Source organism: Scylla paramamosain, chromosome 38 (genome assembly GCF_035594125.1).
Source record: "Scylla paramamosain isolate STU-SP2022 chromosome 38, ASM3559412v1, whole genome shotgun sequence".
NCBI classification, from domain to species: domain Eukaryota; kingdom Metazoa; phylum Arthropoda; class Malacostraca; order Decapoda; family Portunidae; genus Scylla; species Scylla paramamosain.
In genome coordinates, this window is record NC_087188.1 from 14423210 (window position 1) to 14431234 (window position 8025).

Consider the following 8025-nt stretch of genomic DNA (forward strand, 5'->3'; position numbering starts at 1 on the left):
AACATTTGGAAGTACACGAGAAAGGAGGAGGAGGAGGAGGAGGAGGAAGAGGAGGAGGTTATGGGCAATGGTGAAAGTGTTGTACTGCCACTACATACATACGTTACGTACACACACACACACACACACACACACACACACACACACACACTTCCTTCAGCGTTTCCTGTGAGTCTAAGAGTACAACACTCCTCCTCTTCCTCCTCCTCCTTCTGCCAGTCTTCCTCTCCTTCCCTCCTCTCTCCTCCAACGCCACAGGGGAAGGAAGAGCCTGAGGGGGAAGAGAAACACCCCTCCTCCTCCTCCTCCTCCTCCTCTTCTTCTTCCCCCCTCTCCCCCAGGTAGGAAATGGCAGGAGGGTGGAAAATAGGTCCTGTTCATTACATTTAGACCACCTGGCGCCCGCGCACCCACAGGTAAAGCGACGCGCGCCACCACGCTCCCACACGCCCGCACCCATGACACACCCTCACGCCCTTAATTGATACCCTGAGGCAGATTATGGGTCGTACGGCAGAGAGAGAGAGAGAGAGAGAGAGAGAGAGAGAGAGAGAGAGAGAGAGAGAGAGAGAGAGAGAGAGAATAAAGCTTCGAATCAAATTTCTAAAGCTTATTTCTACTTCGTTGTCAAGCTTCTGAAGGTGAAAGTGAAAATAAAGAGGATAAGAATAACGAAGAGGATAAAAATCGAGGAGAGAAGAATAGGAAGGGAAGAAAACGAGAAAAAGAGAAACGAGGAAATTACTAATCAAGAAATATCAAGCTTCATATCACGTTTCAAAAGCTTAAGTATCGTTTTCTATTCAGTTCTTCAGTTGGTTTGCATCGTGAAGTGAACAGCAAGTGGAGAAGGAGCAGGAGGGAAGAAAGAGGCAATAATTTTAACGAATAGGTTAGAATTATGAAGAAAGAAGGAATAAAACCAAAAATAAAGCTTCAAATCAGGTTTCAGAAACTTACCCCATCGTTCTGCAGTCCATTCTCGTGTGTGTGAAGCTTCAGGACTCCAGCGGGAATCGAACTGGGGAAATAAAAATGTTATCGTTAGCAGAGCGTAGTTTCGATCTACGGACCTCTGGGTTATGGGCCCAGCACGCTTCCACTGCGCCACTCTGCTGTGTTAAAATTCGCACATTATTTAGAAGTAATTTTCTCTCACCAAGACTGTTTCTGTATGATATTGAGTAGTTTGTTCTTTCGCCACTACTTTCAAAGGGTACACAGATGATTTGCCAGGTTCTCAAGAGTGTTTCTTCAGTTTATAATGTAGAAATCTTATTAATTTATCACCAGAAGCGTAAAAATATCTTGAAACGCTTTGCTTTCTCGCCACGACTTTTCAAATGCCACACAAATGATTAGCAGGGTTCTCAAGAGTGTTTTTCCTGTTAATAATGTAGAAATCTTGTTAATTTGTCACTTGAAACGTAAAAACGCTCTTCTAAATCCTGTCAGTTATTAACACTGATGGTCTGGGAAGACTTAAACGTGACGTGCTGGTAGTAGCTGTAGTAGTAGTAGTAGAAGTGGTAGTAGTAGTAGTAGTAGTAGTAGTAGTAGTAGTAATGACAAAGAATGCATTTTATATCGAGACCGAAGAGAAGAAGTGTTTGAATATGCAAGAAATGAAAAAAAAAAAAAAGTTAAATAAGAGTTTAAGGATCAGTCTATCTATTTATCCATGAAGGTATGCACGGAATTAACATGGTGTTTGATGGTGGTCACTATACAAATTATTTCTGTAAATTGGTCGTTTCATATTTGTTTGTTTCATAGTATTTGGTCGTTTCATATGATAACTACCTAGGAATAATGAGTGTTACTGAGTGTTTCATTTGTGTATGAATCCCTCGAGCGGTAAACCGAGGGAAGGTAGCTCAGGGAGGGAGGTCAAGCCGGCAGTGTATCTGTGGTATAGCAGCCGCACACACCTTGTTGCAGTGAAACCTGTGGAGTTATTCCCTGTGAGCGCCAGAGATTGGTGAGTGTTCCTCTGTTATATTTGTGATAGGTATTTGTGAGAGGTTTAGGAATATATTAGGAAAGTGTGGTACTTTGTTGCTTGTATTTACTTTTACGTTGCACCCAGAACTGTTACATATATGTTGTGTGTTTTTGTGATATTTCAACGTAAATTGTCAGTTAGGTAATCAAACATTCGTGTGAGATTCATGTGACCTAGAAGGGTCTTTACACCGTAAGGATAGTCACCATAGCTTGTTAGCTAGTAGTTTATTTATGTATTTGTTAATTTATTTTTCTTTTGACACGTGTGCATAGTGATTTCATTAATGTGTTGCTCTAATGCCTTCATGTGGACTTCGTGATGTTACTTATGTTAATTTTGTATTGCATAGATTAATTAAGGGTCCTTTTCCAGTTGGACCGTTCACCCTCACGTTCACCCTCACGTTCACCATATGGGACAAGTGAACACACACAAGAATGAACGAGTGTCAATAACCTGGCGTAATAATATACCAAGAAGAAATACCCTTGTCTAACGACCCTCAGTGGCTGTTATATACTACCTACAGCAGGACTAATAAAGAGGTGTTAGATATACATAAATAAATACAGAGAACAGACACATAGATAAATACACAAATGACGTAAAAAGTGTATGAGAGCGAGAAGAGGCGAAACATTAAGTGAGAAGGAAGAAAAAAGGAAAAAACATAACCACATGAACTAAAGAGAATATGAAATCATAGTAACACACGCACGCACACACAAAACGACTGAAAAGGAAGAAAGAATGAAGAAATAGCATTAAATAGAACATGTAGTCATACTAACACACTCACACACGCACAAACACAGCTCCCTCCCTTCCACCCACCCTTCCTCCCTCTCCCTCTTCCTCTCTCTCCCAGTCAAGGATACCCAATAATAACTTGCGCTATAAATACACTTGAAAATGTTTACGTTAGCAGAGCGTAGTTTCGATCTACGGACCTCTGGGTTATGGGCCCAGCACGCTTCCACTGCGCCACTCTGCTGTGTGAAGGGAAGCGATAAGGAGGGGACATTAGACGCGGCGTAAAGTGGTGGTGGTGGTGGTGGTGTTAATTTAGTTTAGCTTTAGTTTAGTCTAGTAATTTGATAGTATGTCTTCACTGGGCTGTTAATTAAATGTTGATTATATTTCTGTAAACTTTAGTAGTAGAAGTAGTAGTCATGGCAGTAAGAGTAGTAGTAGTCGTAGTAATAGCAGTAGTAGCACCAACAATAGTAATAATACTAGTAGTAGTAGTAATAGTAGTAGTACTACTAAACACACACACACACACAAACATCTTCCCAGCATGAAGAGAAGGACTATCACCATCACCACCATCATCACCATCACCCTCTTCCCGTCCCCGTATAATTTCCTGAGACAATGAAATGAGCGGGAGGGAGAGAGAGCGGGAGAGGGAGAGGAAAGGAAGGTGGGATGCAGGAGGTATCTGTGTTTTCCCACGAATGGGCAGCGCCTGGAGGAGGAGGAGGAGGAGGAGGAGGAGGAGGAGGGAAAGAACAAGACTGGAGGAGAAATAGATAAATGGAGGAGGAGATGAGATGTGATGCTTAAAAGGGGAAAAAGAAAAGAAAAGAAGAGGAAGAAGAAGAAAAAGAGAAACAAGGACTTGAGAAGGAGAGAAATGGAAAGGAGAGAAATGGAAAGGAAGACGAGATGAAATAGATGATAATTGGAGGAGAGAATGAAGGATGTGTGTGTGTGTGTGTGTGTGTACAGGAAGCATCTCCACCGTCCAGTTCTCGGGATAATGCCCTTAATGGTTCCTGGGATCCTTCTTAAGAGAGGTCCTGCGTATCCTAGTGACACCTTGACTACCTGGCTACCTGTCTACCTGGCCATCTGATTACCTGGCTACCTGTCCCGCCACCTGTTACCACCATCACCACCATCTCTACTACGATCACTATATTCACCATCATTGCCTTTACAAACACCACTATTATTACTGTCATCATCATCACCATCACCATTCTCAGTTTACTTCTCCTCTTTCATTACATTTTCTTTTTCCTCACCATATCAGAAATTTCCTCCCATTTTCATTGTCATATTTCAATTTCCTTTAAAACTTTTCCATTAAAACACTTATTCAATTACTTTTCTGTATCCCTCCTCCTCCTCCTCCTCCTCCTCTTCTCTCAAGGACAGTAAGTTTCCATCAATTCTTCCTACACCTATTTTCTGCGACTTTGGGAACCAGAAGGTGAAGGGAAAAAAATGGAAGAGGGAATTGGGGGGGGTGATGTCAATTAGGTAGGAAAAAGGAAGGAAGAAGAGTTACAGGGAAGGAGGGAAGGAAAAGATGAAAGGAAATTAAAGAAGGAAAGGTGTGGGAGGAAGAAGGAAAAGGGAGAGAGTGGAAGGAAGAATGGAGAGATGAAAGGAAGGAAGGAAGAAGGAAGAGATTAGAAAGGAATGGTGATAGAAATGAGGGGAAAAGAAGGGAGGAGTGGAGAAAAGAGGGCAGGAAGAAGGGAAGGAGAGAGAATAAGTGGATAAAAGAGAAGGAAGAGAAGAGAAAAACGAAAGAAAGAAAGATAGTAAGAGATGGAAAGAGGAATAGAAAAAAAGGAAAGAGAACAAGTCGAGGAAGCAAAGTACGAAGAAGAGAGAGAGAGAACAAGTAGAGAAAATAAAGTAGGAAGAAGAGAAAATAAAAGGAAGGAGGATAAGAACGGAAGGAGAGAACAAAGTGAAAATAAACAAGAAAGGATAAAGGAGAAGAAAGAAACGAGAAAGGTATTGAAATAGTAACCAGAGGGAGGGAGGAGAGAAGGATGGAAGGAAAGGGGGGACGAGTAAAGTGGCGTGGGAAGATGGAGGGCGAGGGAGAAGAGGGCGTGGAAGGAAGAGGAAGAGGAAGAGGATATGGAGTAAGTGGGTGCAAGAGATAACAACAGTTGGAATATATAACGTGCGTGTGATAATTACGTGTGCGTTTCCTCAATTCATACACACACACACACACACACACACAGAGGAAGTGCCATATACTTACGTTAGGGAATAAAGTTGGTTAATATCTCACTAACTGATGATTAATAGACGTACACTATACTACGCTCTCTCTCTCTCTCTCTCTCTCTGGTTATTTTCTTGAAGGAGAAGTGAGAAGTGAATAAGAAGAAGTAAGGAGGAAAAACAGAATTGAAGAAGAAGAAGAAGATCTCTCTGGTTATTTTCTTGAAGGAGAAGTAAGAAGTGAATAAGAAGAAGTAAGGAGGAAAAACAGAATTGAAGAAGAAGAAGCAGAATAAAAAAGACAGAACAAGAACAACAACAACACCAAAAGGACAACGAAGAGAAGAGAAACCCACAAAAAATAACAACTTTAAGACGAGAACAGAAAAGTAGAAGGAAGAAGAAGAAGAATAAGAAGAAAGAGGAGGAGGAGGAGGAGGAGGAGGAGGAGGAGGAGAAGCGCAACCAATGGGGGCAGTGGAGCATAACCCGACACAGGCCTTCCACAGCAGGAGTTCCTAAGGGGCTGTGGACGCCGCTTGGACCTCTGCTGATTGTAAGGCTGCGCTGGTAGTGGTGGTGGTGGTAGTGGTGGGAGAGAAAAGTGTGATGGGGCGGGGGAAACAACAGGACAGTGAGTCATGTAAGGGAGGCGAAGCATGACGATAAACGTTTCTGAAGGAGGCGCTGAAGGAGGTGGTGGTGGTGGTGGAAGAGGTGCAAGGATGGGGGTTAAGATTTTGAAGAGTGGAGAATGGGAAGATGAAGGAAGGAAGAGAGGGAAGGAGAATGGGAAGATGAAGGAAGGAAGAGAGGGAAGATGATAATAAATAAAGAAGGAAGGAAGGAAGATAGCGAAAGGGAATATGAAGGAAGGAGGGAAAGAATGATGGAACGGGAAAAAAGGAAGGAAGAATGGGAGGAAACGATGGGAAGATAAAGATAGGAAGAAAGGAAAGATTACAATAAACATGGAAAAAAAGAGTAAAAGAAAAAAATAATAAAGAAATGGGAAAGAAGGAAGACTGGAAACAAAATAAATAAACTAATTAATCAAGAAAGGAAGAGAAAAATAACCAACAAATCAATAGAATCAAAGGAAACAAAAGAAAACTGATGAAAAAGGAGAAGCAAAAAAAGAGGGAGAAAGAGAGAGAAAGATAATTAGAGACTCAAGGCCAACAAAAATAAAAATAACAATGAAAATAAATAGAAAGACATAAAAGATAAAGATGAAAGGGATGGAAGAGAGGGAGTGAAGGAGGGAGAAGAGACTGATGAGAGTAAATGAGGGAAAAAAAGAGAAAATAAAAGGAGGAACACGACGTGGATTACAGAAGGAGGAGGAGGAGGGGGAGGAGGAAGAGGAGGAGGAAGAGCAGGAGGAGGAGGAGAAGAGAAGAGAAGAGAAGAGAAGAGAAGGAGAAAGAGATTTTTAAGAATTTAAGGAAGAGGGAGAAAAGATTAGATAGAATGGATGAAAGAATAATAATAATAATAATAATAATAATGATAATAATGATTTTTAAACATTATCTGTGTTTGTCTGTCTGTCTGTTTAACCGCGACCGCCTGTGTGTGTGTGTGTGTGTGTGTGTGAGGTCTAGTCTGCTTATCCGAGGTACACACACACACACACACACACACAGGCGGTCGCGGTTAAACAGACAGACAGACAGACAGACGGACAGACACGATAGGTAAACATAGCATGAAGACAGATGTGTGTGTGTGTGTGTGTGTGTGTGTGTGTGTGTGTGTGTGTGTGTGTGTGTGTGTGTGTGTGTGTGTGTGTGTGTCAGGGAAAGTAAAAGTTCACTAAAATTTCTCTCATATTTTCATTATTTTTCTTTTCTTTTCCTTTTCTTTTTCTTTACTTTCCTGCTTCTGAAATACACGGCAGATAATTTCCCTTCCATTTCCCTATTATTTCCTTTTTCCCTCCCGCTGACAGTAGGAAAATATATCGAGCTCTCTCTCTCTCTCTCTCTCTCTCTCTCTCTCTCTCTCTCTGGCTAAGTGTACAAATAGCAACAGAATAAGGAAATAAATAAATAAATAAATAAATAAATAAAATAAAATACTACAGGAAAAGAGAAAAAAAATAAATAAAAAATAACGTGACTTTTCTTCATTTCTTCCTATTTTTTCCTCCCAAGTCAATTTTTCTTAGCTCATTAACTTCTTGTATCGTCATTTTCCTTTGATTTCCCCCTTTCCTCCCCAGGTGAGTCTGTGCACAGGTATTTCCTGAAGGACAAAGGGACCGTGAAGGATTGACTGACTTTTGGCGATAAGGAATGGACCGGGGGGGAGGAAGGAGAGATGCAACACAAGGGAACACAAAGAAAGATCCAGCAGCAGCAGCCCTTTTGGTCCTTACTGTGGCATTCAAAGAGGATATTGATTCGTGAATTGAGGACATGATGATAAATAGTTAGATAAAATGGATGAAAGGAAGGAAAAGGAAGGAAGGAAGGAAGGAGGAAATTAAATGAAGGAATTAGAATGGAGTTAAAAAAGGGAGGGAGAGATGGAAGGAAAAAAGAAAGAAGGAAATTAAATGAAGGAAAAAAGAATGAAATTAAGGTTAAAGGGAGGGAGGGAAAGAAAGAAGGAAACAAGGAAGAAAGGAAGGAAGGAAATAACAAGAACACAAAATATGGACGAATGAATAAGTAACGAAGAAAAGAAGAAAAAATAGAGACAAAAAACAAAGTGAAGCAAGATGAAGAAGGAAAATGGAAAAAAGAAGAGATAAAGAGAAAAAGAAAAGGAAATAAAAAAAATATTCCTCACTCGTATTTTTCTTTCCTTCAATCCTTCCTTCTCTTACAATAAAAAAAGAAACATGAGGAAGAGAGCAGAAGAAAATGGAAGTAGATAGGAGAAGGATGACAAGGGGGATGACAAGGGCAACAGGAGGAGGAGGAGGAGGAGGAGGAAATAGTAGTGTGTCATGCAAAAGTTTCCGTAATTGCAAGGTTTTCTGAGTTCCTCTCCCACGCCTCCTCCTTCTCCTCCTCCTCCTCCTCCTC

General features: G+C 41.0%; 1 long non-coding RNA gene across 1 annotated transcript; it reads left to right on the plus strand.

The window, feature by feature from the left end:
- The first annotated feature begins 1897 nt into the window (after window positions 1-1897).
- On the plus strand, window positions 1898-7785 carry LOC135091577 (uncharacterized). Its single transcript, XR_010262560.1, has 2 exons — window positions 1898-1981; window positions 7215-7785. It is a non-coding gene; the product is annotated as an uncharacterized LOC135091577 (long non-coding RNA).
- Window positions 7786-8025: the final 240 nt, after the last annotated feature.